General features: G+C 34.2%; 2 protein-coding genes across 6 annotated transcripts in view; both read left to right on the forward strand.

Moving 5' to 3' along the window:
* LOC148957069 (NAD kinase-like) overlaps positions 1-13,526 on the forward strand; it is a 234,783-nt gene that overhangs the window by 46,553 nt on the left and 174,704 nt on the right. Inside the window, exon 1 of one of the 5 annotated variants that reach the window (XM_089088525.1) lies at positions 12,763-12,788. The exons of 3 other annotated variants lie outside the window; for them this stretch is intronic. The gene's annotated coding sequence lies outside the window, so the exon portion shown is untranslated. Of the gene's footprint in view, positions 1-12,762; positions 12,845-13,526 lie in introns of those variants that run through there. One more of the 5 variants, XM_089088491.1, reaches the window with a different exon arrangement.
* The window catches only part of LOC148957070 (uncharacterized), a 60,524-nt gene that overhangs the window by 40,489 nt on the left and 6,509 nt on the right, over positions 1-13,526 (forward strand). The gene's annotated exons all lie outside the window — the stretch shown is intronic.

Genomic DNA, 13,526 nt, shown 5'->3' on the forward strand with positions numbered 1-13,526 from the left:
TTTCCAAGTTAGATTTCTTCCATGTTAGATTTTTTTTTCAATCTAAATTTCTTTATCTTTACCCATACAATTTCAAGAATATCCACTGCTTCCACACTTTCACACAAAATATTATTTTTAACTTTTCAGATTCTTGCAACTATATCCTCCAAAAACAAAAATCTCTGTTTTCTTATTCCACATTTATTACACTTATTTTCACCATCAATGAAAAAAAATATTCTTAAATGACCTTAACAAATTTCATCTTTCATATCTAAAAAAAACTCTTTTAAAATTTTCACAATTCTTCGACTTATTTTCATAATTTGACAACACAAAGCCTATTAATTTTAAAAAATCTTAACAAACTACACATTTCTACATTCCTAAGACTTTAAGTGTTCGCATTTTGATAACTAAACCTTTCATATTTTTAGAGTGTCACATTTTTTCTCATTTTTACACTTCAAATGACTTTTGCTTTCCGGATTTTGTATCTCTTGCTCTTCCTTTCACAATTTGACGGCACAATTCCTTTACATTTAAGGAATTTTAACACATTTTCATAATTGTTAGAGTTTGAAACTGCAACTAAAACTCAATTAAAACACTTTACCTCTTTTATTTCAAAAATTAAAATTTCTTTCTTGAAAGCAAATTCCTTCGAATTCCAAGCATCTGATTTTTTTTAACAATTTCGGACTTTTAGGACGTATTTGTCAATTTCTGATGGAGATTATCCCTTTCCATTTCAAAAAATTCATGCTTGTACACATTTCAAGAATTTTAACAAATTTCTGTCAAACACTTCCGATTTCCATATTTTGGTAACTATTCATTTCATATTTATTTTCTCGTTTTTTTTATATCTAGATTTTTTATCTGGATTTTCGACAACAAAACTCTTCCTCCTTTCAAAAATATCACCTTTCTTAAGAATTTTGAACTTATATACGACTTTTAATTGAAAATTTCTGGAACTCAACCCTACCTAATTCAAGAATCTTAACAAATTAAAAATGTTAGCACTTCTAAATACTTCTTTTAGATTCTTACAACTAAACGTGTCGTATTTCAAGAATCTCAGACTTTTTCAAAACTCAAATAACCACTTAATTTCACAATTAGACAACAGTACCTTCCCGATCTCAAGAACCGCAACTTTCTTTGATGTAGGAGAGCTGCTAGATGGGGAATTTGTTATAGACTGGCGCCATATATATATCAGAATTTGAAAAAGTTAATCACAAGAACAAAAATGTGAGAAAGTTACAAGACGAAAATTAGATATAAAACAGGCACTATAGATGTGGCAGAATCAGGTAAACTTAACCGTAAGAAAAGCAATTTTTTAAAAGATTTCTGATAAAGTAATTTGTTTTAAATCGGCACCATAGATAAAGCAGAATCGGATAAAGTTAACTGCAAGAATAATAAATTCGTCAAAAATAATTTGGTAAAGTTAACTGCAGGAAAAAACACATAGGAGAGTTCCAAAAGGGAAATTATTATAAAAAGGGGTATTTGCTATGCCGGAGTTTGATCAAGTTAATCGCAATAGTAAACATGGAGAAAACGTGTGTGGTTGCAAGTCGGGAAGTGCGGTATAAAATGTAACGTACGTAAGATAAGTGTTTTTTCACATTTCAAAAAACTTTTGGTCTCGAAAAAAAAACATGAATGCAATATTCTGGAATGCTTTTGAAATATATGCAAGAAAGCTGACAGGAATTGTTGTCACCTTGACTACTTATATCAGTAGCCTATCTGTCAGGTTTGTTTTTGTTGCATTGGGTTTCAATTATTCTTTAACAGTAATTTTTAGTCGTTTTAAGTTTGAATTGCTATAGGACATCATATCTGCTCTCCTTAAGTTTTGAAAATGCTCTTTAATTTTCTTTGAAAAACTTGTTTTTCGCGAATTTGTTTTTTATTAACGAAAAATAGAACATAATCTGTTTCACTCACTATAGAATAATCTTAATAATTAAGCCGAATGATAAGTACACATTTGTTCTTTTGTCCCTCCGACCTTAAAGCTATTGGCATTTTTTTCAAATTACAAATTTTAAATTTAGCGCTGAATCAACTATCGAAGGAATTAAGATAACACGAAAAATTAAATCACACATAGTGCGCAGACGCAACACGGGACAGATACCTTGAGCTTCTTCAAAACGTGTCTGGTCACATTTTTTTTACTAGTTTTTCTCCAAGCAAGTATCCGTTTTACACATAGCTGGTCAAAAACCTTCTCATAGTTAACATTTTTAACACTAATTTCTTAACCACATTTACGTTACAGTGACTTCTAATGGACAATGAATTAAATTGGTGTGAACAAAACCCGTCCGGTGAAAATTACTTAATTATAGTAACATCTTTTTCTCAACACGTCCACGTCAACATAATTAAGGGCTACTACTTTTTCGAAACCAGATTTTTCATGCTTATTTTTAAGTGCATAACCATCCGTCTGTTGAGAAATACTTAATTATTGTACACATTTCCCTTTAATACTTCCAAAAAACATTGAAGGGGTAAAACATACCCCGAACCAGTTTATACCCAACTTTCTTCAGATAAGATTTCATCTGCTTAAATGTAACTAATTTCACTATGCTTTCTTTAAAGTTATAGACTTCTGTTTGGTGGAAATGACTCGTTGCGGTCAGTTCATCTACTCATCAAGTTTGCATAAAATAATTAAGGGATAGAGCTTATTCCAAACCAAATTTTCTTGAGGATTTCTGAAATTTTCACCTTAATAGCCGTAGCCTGATTTGTAGCAGTAGTCGTAGAAACAATAGAAACCAATGGTAGCCGTAGTAGTAGTAGTGGTATGCACATAACACCTTTTGGTTAGTTCAATATACCCTAAACGTTTTAACTTGATACTCTAAGCCGTTCCTGAGAAATTGCTGATACAAACTTTTGACAACCTGCGTGCGCATAATTTGTTTTGATTTAGTTCAACTCTCCCTCAACATTCTTTTAAACTTTCAACTTAATACCCTTAGCCTTAGTAGTAGTACTAGTCGTAGAACCAGTAGCAGTTCTCTGAGTTAATTAAAAATAATTAAGTCCATTTAAACTAACGATGGTTTAGGGTTTTATTTTAAAAGGTCTAAAAGATTTTGGTTGGGAGTAATTCCTGCCCCTTACTTGTTTTTTGGCGTAAGTTTGCCATAATTGAGCTATTTTCATTGAAAGGAGGGCTACATGGCACTATTTTTAATTCTAAAGCTACTACTACTACTACTATTACTACGATATTATAGCTGTTACTACTATTACTACTACTGCTGCTACTACTACTTCTAAGGCTAAGGTTATAAGGATGAAACTTTCTGGGAATCTTGAGGAGGATGTTGAACTAAATCAGGTTTTATAGTTTTGTTCTCAAAATTTGTTGCAAAATCATGTCCAGTATATAAATAACAAGCCGAAATCTGGATTCTTAAGAAAAAGAAACGAAGAAGTTTTACAAGTTCTATTAGAAGTTTTAGTAACCATTTCAATTAAAGTCGAATGGAAACAAGTATACATGAAATTTAAACACTGTCCAACTAAAGAAGTTTTCCAATGAAAATTAAAGGGCTCCACTAAACCAAGGAAGAGCAGAAATAAATTCGAAGAGTAATTCAAGCATAAAACGACCAAAAACTGCTATCAATAAATAACTAAAACCCAAAAAAAAACTGAAATCATTGTAAATAATCAGGTTAAACTTGAAATGGATAGCAACCATAGTAAAAAAGTGGAAGGTTAACCAAAACTACATTTTTAATTTATTAGAAGCGAAATAAACTTTTAACATTTTTTTTTAGTTAAAAAACAATTGAAGGAAGCTTAAGAACACAATACCAATTTCTGTTAAACTGTCCATCTGCATTTCATCAGATATTTTCAGTAATCTTGGTTAAAATGATGACTTTCATTCTTTTTTTGTTTTGTTTTTCAACATGAAAAACAAAAATAAAACTCACAGCTTGAAAAAAAGCTGTATTTATTTATATATTAAAAGCTGCATTTATTTTATTTCGCGAATAAAAACTCACAGCTTGAAATGAAGATTGTTTTCATAAATAGCAAATGACATTCTTGTCTTTATAAGGCATATGGGTTTTACCCTTCTCCTGTTTCTTGTTGTTTCTGTTTATTATAATCGTACCTTGATTATCGACAGTAATTTCATTTCCTTTTGGGTTTCACTTGTTTGTTTAGCCTTATTCTTGGTGATTTTGCATTTGAATTACTATTTGAGTAAATTTCTGATCGTCGTATATTTAATGTAGCTGTTTATTTTCCTTTGGAAAATATTCAATGTTGGAAAAGTTTTTTTTAATTAATTTTTTTTAAAACGAATGAGTGTCTTTCTCGATAGAAATAAATAGGATATAATTTAAAAATTTCCAGATGTTTCCAATTTCACAAGGATTTACTGTTAGTCTTGAAAACAACGATCAAATCGAAAATTTTCGGAAAGGTTTCTGTGATTTTGGTGCGTCTATTATACTTGAGTCATATAGCTATACAAACCTGAGTAGGACTTTCACTTCTCAAATTTTCCTTAGATTTGTCATGCAAAGAACATTTTCTCATGTTTTGTTTATTTTTCATGTTTATATAATTATTAATGTTCATTTTTATCCTTTTTAGTTTTAATTCCGTAAATTATATTAATTTATTTGTATTATTCAGAAAGGAGTAATAAGTAAAGAATAACAAAAAACCTAATTTTTATTAGGGAAGTAAGAGCAAAGTTGAAACCTAAAACGAACAAAAATGATTTATTCATCGATTACGCAAGATCCATCTACAAAACTAGCTCAAATGAACTGATTCATGATACTATCCAATAGTAATAGAATTTATAAAACCTTTTAAAAAAGCCTATTATTCTAATTAAAAGGCCCTTGTGTTTCTTAAGTAATTAGAACAAAATTCAAACTTTAGCGTAAAGAGCGAGGTATTGAGGAGGGGGAAACCCTCCTCATATACGTAATCATTTCTGTTTGTTTTAAGTTTTAATGTTACTCTTCCACTTGAAAAAACTTATCCGGACATTGCTGGGAGAGGGACAGTGACGTCAGTACAAGGGATCATTGGGGTTTGTCCACTAGATTATTCTACTCTCCCCCTTTCCTACATTTTGAAAATAACTTTACTGGTATATTAATTGAAAAACTTTTTTTTCTGGTATGAAAGAAAATAACAAAACTACCCTTCTAGATTTCAAAAGATACACTCCCCCTCCTCTCGCTGTATTTTCGGTTATTGGTGCCACTGGAGGTGGTTGGACGTAGCCAAACAAGAAGAACTCTGAATACAGCAAAATATAAATTTTTCTATTGTAATGATTCCTTCAGAGGGTTACTTATACGCAACTACGATCTTTTTTTCTTGTGTAAGTTAAATAGGCTTTAGCTTGTAAAGCCTAATGACACAGTTTTAGTTGGAATTTTATATTTATGGGTTACAGACTTTTTTTTCTCTCTTCTTTTTATATGGTCTTTCTATATAAAAAGAGCCTAGCTGCACTTTCAAGTGAAAATAACTTGCAATCTTACTAATTATTAAATTAAAAAAACAATTTTTTTCAACTGAAAGTAGGGAGCAACATTAAAGCTTAAAACAAGCAGAAATTATTTCGTATATGAAAAGAGCTACCCCCTCCTTAGTACTCCGTCCTTTACGCTAAAGTGTTTGCCACTTTAAAAAGCTTCCCATTCTAACTATGTTTCAGGAATTATTCTTAAAGAGTTGTGACAAAACATTCAAACTTTAATATAAAGAGCTTGATATTGAGGAGGGAGCAGCCGCTTTCATTTACGGAATTATTTCAGCTTTAAGGCTGTTCCTCACTTTCAGTTAAAAAAACTAATTTTTTTTTAATTTCTGATGGTTATTCAAATAATGCCAGGAAATCGACTTGAAATAGAACTGAGAAGATGTGTTGGTCCCTGTCCTGTACTGTCATCCGGGACCATTGCTTTTCCTGAGACCAAAACAATTTGAATGATTTAAAGAATATAAAAATTGATACTTAGAATGTTACGACGTTAAAATATAACTATTGTATCGACATTTTGACTGACAAATTCAGACGATTTGAATCGGACTTATTAGGAGTTTCAGAAACTTACATCCCAGTTGTAGGAAGCAAGAAATTAGGTGATACAGTATTTATTTACTCAGGCAGGAAGGTTGGGGTACATAGAGATGGAGTAGGGCTCATGATGAATAATGAAGCTACTAAGTCTTGTTTAGGCTGGGAAGGTATTAATAATAGAATACTAATCGCTCATTTTATGACTAAAAACTTCAGAGTATCAGTTATAGTAGTGCATGCCCCTATAGAACCGACTGACGGACGTTATTGTGACTCAGATGAATTTTACTCACAGTTACAGGAGCAAATAGACAGGATCCCAGGTAGAAATATGATGTTTTTACTAGGAGGTTTTAATGCCCAGGTTGGTGGAAATAGGGATAGATGGTATCCTAGCCTAGGTAAACTCGGTGTAGGAAAGGGAAACAGTAATGGCTACAAACTGCTGCAGCATTTTGTAGGTATAACAATCTAATTATAACCAATAGTGTTTGGTCATAAAATGGTCCATTAGTTAACGTGGTATTCACGTGAGGGTAAGACACCAAACCTTATTCAGGGCCGTCATGTTTGGGGGGAGGGGGGGCATATTTTAAGCCACTCAGTAAAAAAAATGTCGGTAAACCGACGCCGCCAAAAATTTTTGTTCCGTTAAATAAAACCAGGAAAATACTGACATGTGATCTGCAGAAATATCGGCCTTCGTCTGTAAACTCAAGAGTTATACCGCCTCGTCTCATGATTTTACAAATTGTACCAAAATTTTTAGTTTGGTTAAGCGAAGAATATGAAGATACTGGCATGATATATACGAAAATATATATCTCGGTCGGTAAATGCAGTAATTTTACCGACTCGTGCAGGGATTTTACGGATGGTGCCATAGTTTTCCATTCGGTTAAAAAACATGAAAATATAAATATGACATCTAATGAAATCTCAATCTAGGTAGGTAAATGTAGTGGTTTTACCAACTTGTGTCGTGAATTTACGGATGGAGCCAAAATTCTTCGTTCGGTTAAATAAAGAACATGAAAAACATAATATGATGTGTAACTTCTATCTCGGTTGGTAAATGTAGCGGTTATACCAACTCGTGCGGTGATTTTACGGACGGTGACACTATTCTCTATTCGGTTAAATAAAGAACTTAAAAATAATGACATGACGTCTGCCAAAATAGCAATCTTGGTCGGTTAATGCAACGGTTCTAACAACACATGTTCTGATTTTACGGATGGCACCACAATTTTGAACGAACTTTGAAAATGAATGAACTTTTAGAGGTTTTGCGAGTTCAGGGCGCTATAATAGGTTTGGAAATTAATGTTAAGAAGATTAAGTCACTAAGGCTAGGAATAAATGATGATGGAAAGATGATGTTAGGTAACGAAAAGATTGATCAGATGGACAGCTTTGCTTACCTTGGTAGTATTATTAGTAAAGACCGAGGAAGTAGTGAAGACATGAAAAGTAGAATAGCCAAGCCTCAGGGTGTTTTTCACAGTTGAATAAAGTTTGGAAGAATAGGGGGATAATTCTGCAAACCAAGATTAGGATATTGGAAGCTACATTGATGACAGTTGTTAAATGTGAACCTTTTGAAGCATGGGCACTCCGAAAAGTGGATGGAGTTTTGCTAGATGTTTTCCAGAGAAATTCTCTACGGATTGTTCTGGGTACCCGGCTGACTGACCGTATATCAAACAGTAGGCTGTACGAAAAGAACGGTTCAATCCCGTTTTCTAAGGTTATAATGAGAGAAAGGTTGAGATGGCTAGGGCACGTTCTGCGGATGAAAGATGATAGATTGCCAAAAATTTTCCTTTTCAGCCAGCCGTCTATGACTAAACAGAAAACAGGTCGTGCTTGGCCGGGGTGGTAGGATGTCATAAAGAAAGATTTAAGAGAAATGGGGACTTCCTGGGAGGTGTAAAGAGGGAGACTTTGAATAGATTCAGATGGAAGAGGGGCGAGCTTAGCTGTGATGGCCTCAGACGGCTTAGTGATGTGGTGAGTTGTCAGTATTATTAGTAGCAGGTGGGTGGGGGATTAGTCGTTTTTTAAGTTTTAAAAATAAATATACCAGAAAAAAGAATTTTTCAATGGAAACATTTTAGAAAAAGGGGACAGTGGGTGAAATATCAGGAAAAAAAAAGCTAAAAACAAACGGTACCAAACAGCCTAAAGATTTTCATTAAGTCATTACTCCGTTAAGATTGCAAACATTATTACTGGTAAAAAGCCATTAAGATCGCTTGACGTTTTGATGGTGTTTTCACCCTTTTTCGAAAATCAGGCAAATTTTCTCAGGATCAGAATAAAAAGCCTATTCTTTGGATGTATCTATTTTTTATGAAAGTTCTATTTTTTAAGTTCGGTTACTATTAAGCTGAGTCGCTCCTTACTTACAGTCAGCACGATAAGAATTTCTATTATTTTATGTTGAGATTAAATGTCATAGGTCTTCATTTTTTCTCAAAAAATTAGGAGACAATTGAGTTTGAACCGACAATCCTTCGAACCGTAGTCGAATGCTTTACCACTTCGTTATGTTCCATGCATCTAATCCAATAACAACTACTATGTGCGAACAATATAGGTGAATTTGACAACTTACAGGGCTGTCTCAAAATTTTGTATCAGATTACCCCGGGGAAAAAAGGGCGGGGATCTTTCTGGTCACTCAAAAAGGGCACTAGAAGTTTTTATTTTTGATCAAATGAGCCCTCTCCCGACCTTCTAGGATAACCGATTCAGCACGATCACCCCTGGGAAAATATTGAACAGACAAATAAACACACATCCGTAATTTAGCCGAATACTCTATCTGTGTGCTATGAGCTATTTATGGAATCCAATAACAACTACAATACGTGAACAATATGGGCAAATTTCACAACTTACAGCCCTTTCCCCAGGGGCTGTGGGGGGTCATGATATCCCAATGGCATAGTCTTTTGCCCTTTTAACTCTGCTAAACAAAGTGGTTATCTAAAAATTTTGATCGGACGAGATTGGGAGGAGTGAGGCTGGGGGAGGTGGTCTAGTTACCCTCTAATCTATTTGGTCACTCAAAAAAGACACTGGAACTTTTAACTTACGTTCCAATGAGCCTTCTCCCGATATTCTAGGACCATTGGTTCAGTGCAATCACCACTGGGGAAAACAATTAAATAAACACACATCCGTTATCTTTCTTCTAGCAAAAAATACAAAATTCCACATTTTTTTTAGATAGAACCTTGAATCCTTTACAATAAGGTTGTGGGTCTGATACAGGAATTGTAGAGTGGGATAATCGAGCTGGATGGAAAAAGATTTTTGCATCGAAGAGTAACTTCCAGCTTTCTTGTACAGGAGGGTCTCATCCGATCAATAAAGTTATCCCAAGAGAAATTGGCGGAGAAATGAATCCCCAGTTGACGAAGCTCGCCGACTCTCTTTATAGTCTCATATTTGAAAATGAAGCTGGGGTGTTCACGTGGCACCTTTGATCGGGCAATAAGAAGCTCCTTTTGTTTTCGATGCATTGAAAATCATCCTCCGTGCATCAGACCATTTTTGAATTTTAAAAAGATCTATCTGTAGGGAAAGGAAGGCTTGTGTTGGATCTTGGTGCTTAGGAACGGCTGAGTGTGTCGTGGTATCGTCAGCAAAGTGATATAGAGGGCTTGTTAGGTCATCTCCTATGTCGTTTATGTAAATGAGGAGAAGCGTAGGTCCCAAGACACTACGCTGGGGAGCCTCTGCTTTTACTGAATATTCGCTGGAAATAAATCCGTGGAGGAAAACCCGCTGTAAACTAGAACTTTTTTCTCATTATGGCCCTAGAAAGCGGGATTGAACCACACTTTTCATAAAGCCAACTGTTTGAAATACGATCAGTCAGTCGGGTACCCAAAACAATCCGCAAGAAATTTCTCAGGAAAACATCTAAAATTATTCTCCTGTCTTTTGGAACGCGAATGCTTCAGAACCATATTTGACCACTGTCATAACTGTAGCTACCAATATTCTTCCTATTCTTCCAAACTTTTTTTTTTAACTATGAAAAACACTCTAAGCTTTGGCTATTCTACCAATAAAATCTTCAGTGCTTTCACAGTATTTACTAATAATACTACCAAGGTAAATGCAACTGTCCACCTGATCAATTATTTTGTTACCCAACGTCACCTTTTCATCTTTACTCATTCCTATCCTTAGCGACTTAGTCTTCTTAAAATTAATTTTAAAACCAATTCTAGCACCCTGAACTCGGAAAAACACTAAAAGTTTATTTGTTATCCTCACGCTTTCATCTAGGATGCTTAAATCATCAGTATATTCTAAGTCTAGGGAAGTTTTTCTTCCTTATTTGATACTGTTTTCTCCTATTGCTTTTCCTGCGCTCCTTAAGACAAAATTCATCAAAATAATCCATATAAATGGGGATAGAAGACAAACATGTTTAGAACTAACCTCATTTCCTATCTTAACCGCAGCAGTTTTATTCTCGTACATAGCACTAATCAGTTTAATGTATTTGTTTGGTATACCATACACGGATAAGACCTTTGCTAAAGCTTTTCTATAAGCTAAATTGAACGCTTGCTTATAATCTATAAAACTGACTGCTAAAGGTGTTCGATGACTCAGGCACTTATTAATTATTAACCTAAGAGTGAAAATTTGGTCGACACATCCTCTGCCTTTCCTAAAACCGCACTGTTCTTCTCTGAAAACTTTGTCTACAGCATCTCTAACTCTAAAATTATCCCCATGCTAAGTAATTTGGTAAATACGAACACCAGGCTAATGCATCTATAATTATCACACTAAACCCTATCTACTTTCCTATACGGGGGTTTCATTAAGGTTTTCTCAAAATTGCAAGGTACTTCTCTTTTTTTCAATAGTCATATTCATAATCTTCAGTAGCTTATTATCATCTTCTTAGCCACCATATTTAAGAAAATCATTTACCACAGTATCAGCACCATGTGCCTTATCATTTTATAATTTGCTAAGTACTGTCACTAATTCTTCCTAAAAAGTAAAGCTTCCTTCACAACCAAGGTGTTACAAACTTTTTAATTTTCCTCTACATCTTTTTTTATAACTCTGTCTTAGTTTAGCACATTCTCAAAATGTTCTGCCCATCCCTCTTTAAGTTCTCCCTGATAACTAATTATGCTACCGTTCCTATTTTTAACTGGAACAACTCCAGATTAACTACTCCCTCTCAGTTTATATGCATGCCGGTAAATTATTTTATTATTATGTCCTCTAGCTGCATCTTCCAGATCCTCGGGAATTTTATCCATTGACACCACTTCAAGCCTTCTTAGTTCATATTTTAATACTTTCTCTACTTTCTTTACACTCCTCTTATTTTCCTATCATCTATCACTCAGATAATTCTTGTACAAGCCCCTTCTCCTCTCTATTAAAAAAAACTTTTCCCTAATATGCCTAGTTGCGTTTCTAACTTTCTTTCCTATGACGCCACCAGCAACTTCACAAATTATTTTCCAAAAATTATTTTATCCATCTTCTACATTGTCAAATTTTAAATTCTCCAGTTTAGTCTTCAACTGTTCCGGGAAAGTTTTTCAAAATTTCTCTTACTGAAGTCTACCAACGTCATAGCTTCCTGGAAAGTAGTTACCCTTCCAAAATTTCAGCTTTAAGTTAATCGTAGATACCGCTAGATGGTGATCTTTATTTTCAAAACCAATAACAGCACTCCTATATACCCTAATATCTTGTATTGATCCTGTCAGTCTTTGGTTTACAATAACACAATCAATAAGGTTTTAGCTGTCTTACCATCGTGCAAATATCATATTAACTTTTCGGAATTTTATGACCAAACAGTATATTGGTTATAAATAGATTATTATGCCTACAAAATGTAGCAGTCTGTAGCCATTACTGTTTTTTTTTTCATACGCCAAATTTATCAAAGCTAGGATAACATCTATCTCTATTTGTACCGATCTGGGTGTTAAAATCTTCTAATAAAAACACCACATTTCTACCTGGGGCTCGTGTACTTTTTACTCAGAAAATGAGCGATTTGTATCCTATTATTAATACATTCTCAACCTAAACAAGACTTAGCACCTTCCTTATTCATCATTAGCCCTATAATAGTAGTATACTGTATTGCACCAGCGTAAAATTGTTTTAGGATAGGATGGAAGGCCAAAGACGCTTTATTAGGGCAAGAGGATGCCCAAACCCTCGGAAATTAATTTTTGGGCCAAATTGTGTAACTATATTTTTTCAAATTTAGTGAAACGTCGTGTTTTAAGCCTATTTGGTCTTTTTAGTTCTTTGCATAAAAATTTATTTCACTCCTTATCTTCCGCAACAGTTCTGATGCAAAATCTTATGTTCTCGTTTTTTTTAGGATCTTTTGTTATTGGCTTTAACAATGTGTATTTGAAATTTTTAGAATGGAAGTGTAGACTCTGCAGAAGATTAAAAAATATCTAATGTGGACACTGTGTGTGGCTCTACATCATTGTTGACATTGTCTTATTTTGTCAGTGACCTAGGCAAGGGCCCCTATCGGGACTGCGAAAGATACCGACAGATTCGCCATCTTAAAATTTGAAAACTTAACCTCCAGTCCATAGAAAAAATTGTAATCATTCAGTGCTGTCAGATTTATGATTGTGGGGACTGATTACGATAGACTGTAGGTCTATTATATAGCCTAATCAATGTGACAGAATAAGACTATTATATTCGAGGGTAAAACTCTACTTTTGGCTATCTTGTAAAGGGGTTAGGTTAGGAAAATGAAACTTTCAGGGATGGGTCTACAGGCTAGGCTAAAGTATGTCCTGGGAAGGTATTTTGAAGTAGCCTACCTCCACTCCTTCTCCTCCAGAGGGTCTTGAAATTTGCCTACATGACAGGTCTATACCTATTGAAATTTTGACAAAACAACATTTTACCTCAATTTTCAGTTAGGCCTATCAGTTTCTTTTTCTCCAGTATTAGTTCTGAAAATGCAATTTCTGTTAGGCTATTTGAGCCCTAGCTCTGCAATTCTAAGCACTAGCTCTGAAAGCAAGGGCTAGCCTATATTTTCCTATTGAGGGGAGGGGCTGGGATGTAATAGCAATGATAGTGACCATTGTAATTGGGAAGTATTGAAGTTGGAATTTAATGGTAGATTAACATTCTGTTTTTTGGCAACTAGCCTAGTGTTTTGTTTAAAATAGAAATGAAGATTCATGATTGCTCACTCTTCAATGCCATTCAAAGGTTAGGACCCTCTCAAGAGAGAAAGAGTAGAGGTAGTTCTTTCAAAATACCTTCCTGGGACATTCTTTTGCCTGTAGACCCATCCCTGAAAGTTTCATTTTCCTAACCTAACCTCTTTCTAAGATGGCCAAAAGTAGCTAAAGTAGAATTTTACTGCAAAAAG

Source organism: Artemia sp. Qi Xiang Cuo, chromosome 1 (genome assembly GCF_049724085.1).
Source record: "Artemia sp. Qi Xiang Cuo chromosome 1, ASM4972408v1, whole genome shotgun sequence".
Taxonomy (NCBI): Eukaryota; Metazoa; Arthropoda; class Branchiopoda; order Anostraca; family Artemiidae; genus Artemia; species Artemia sp. Qi Xiang Cuo.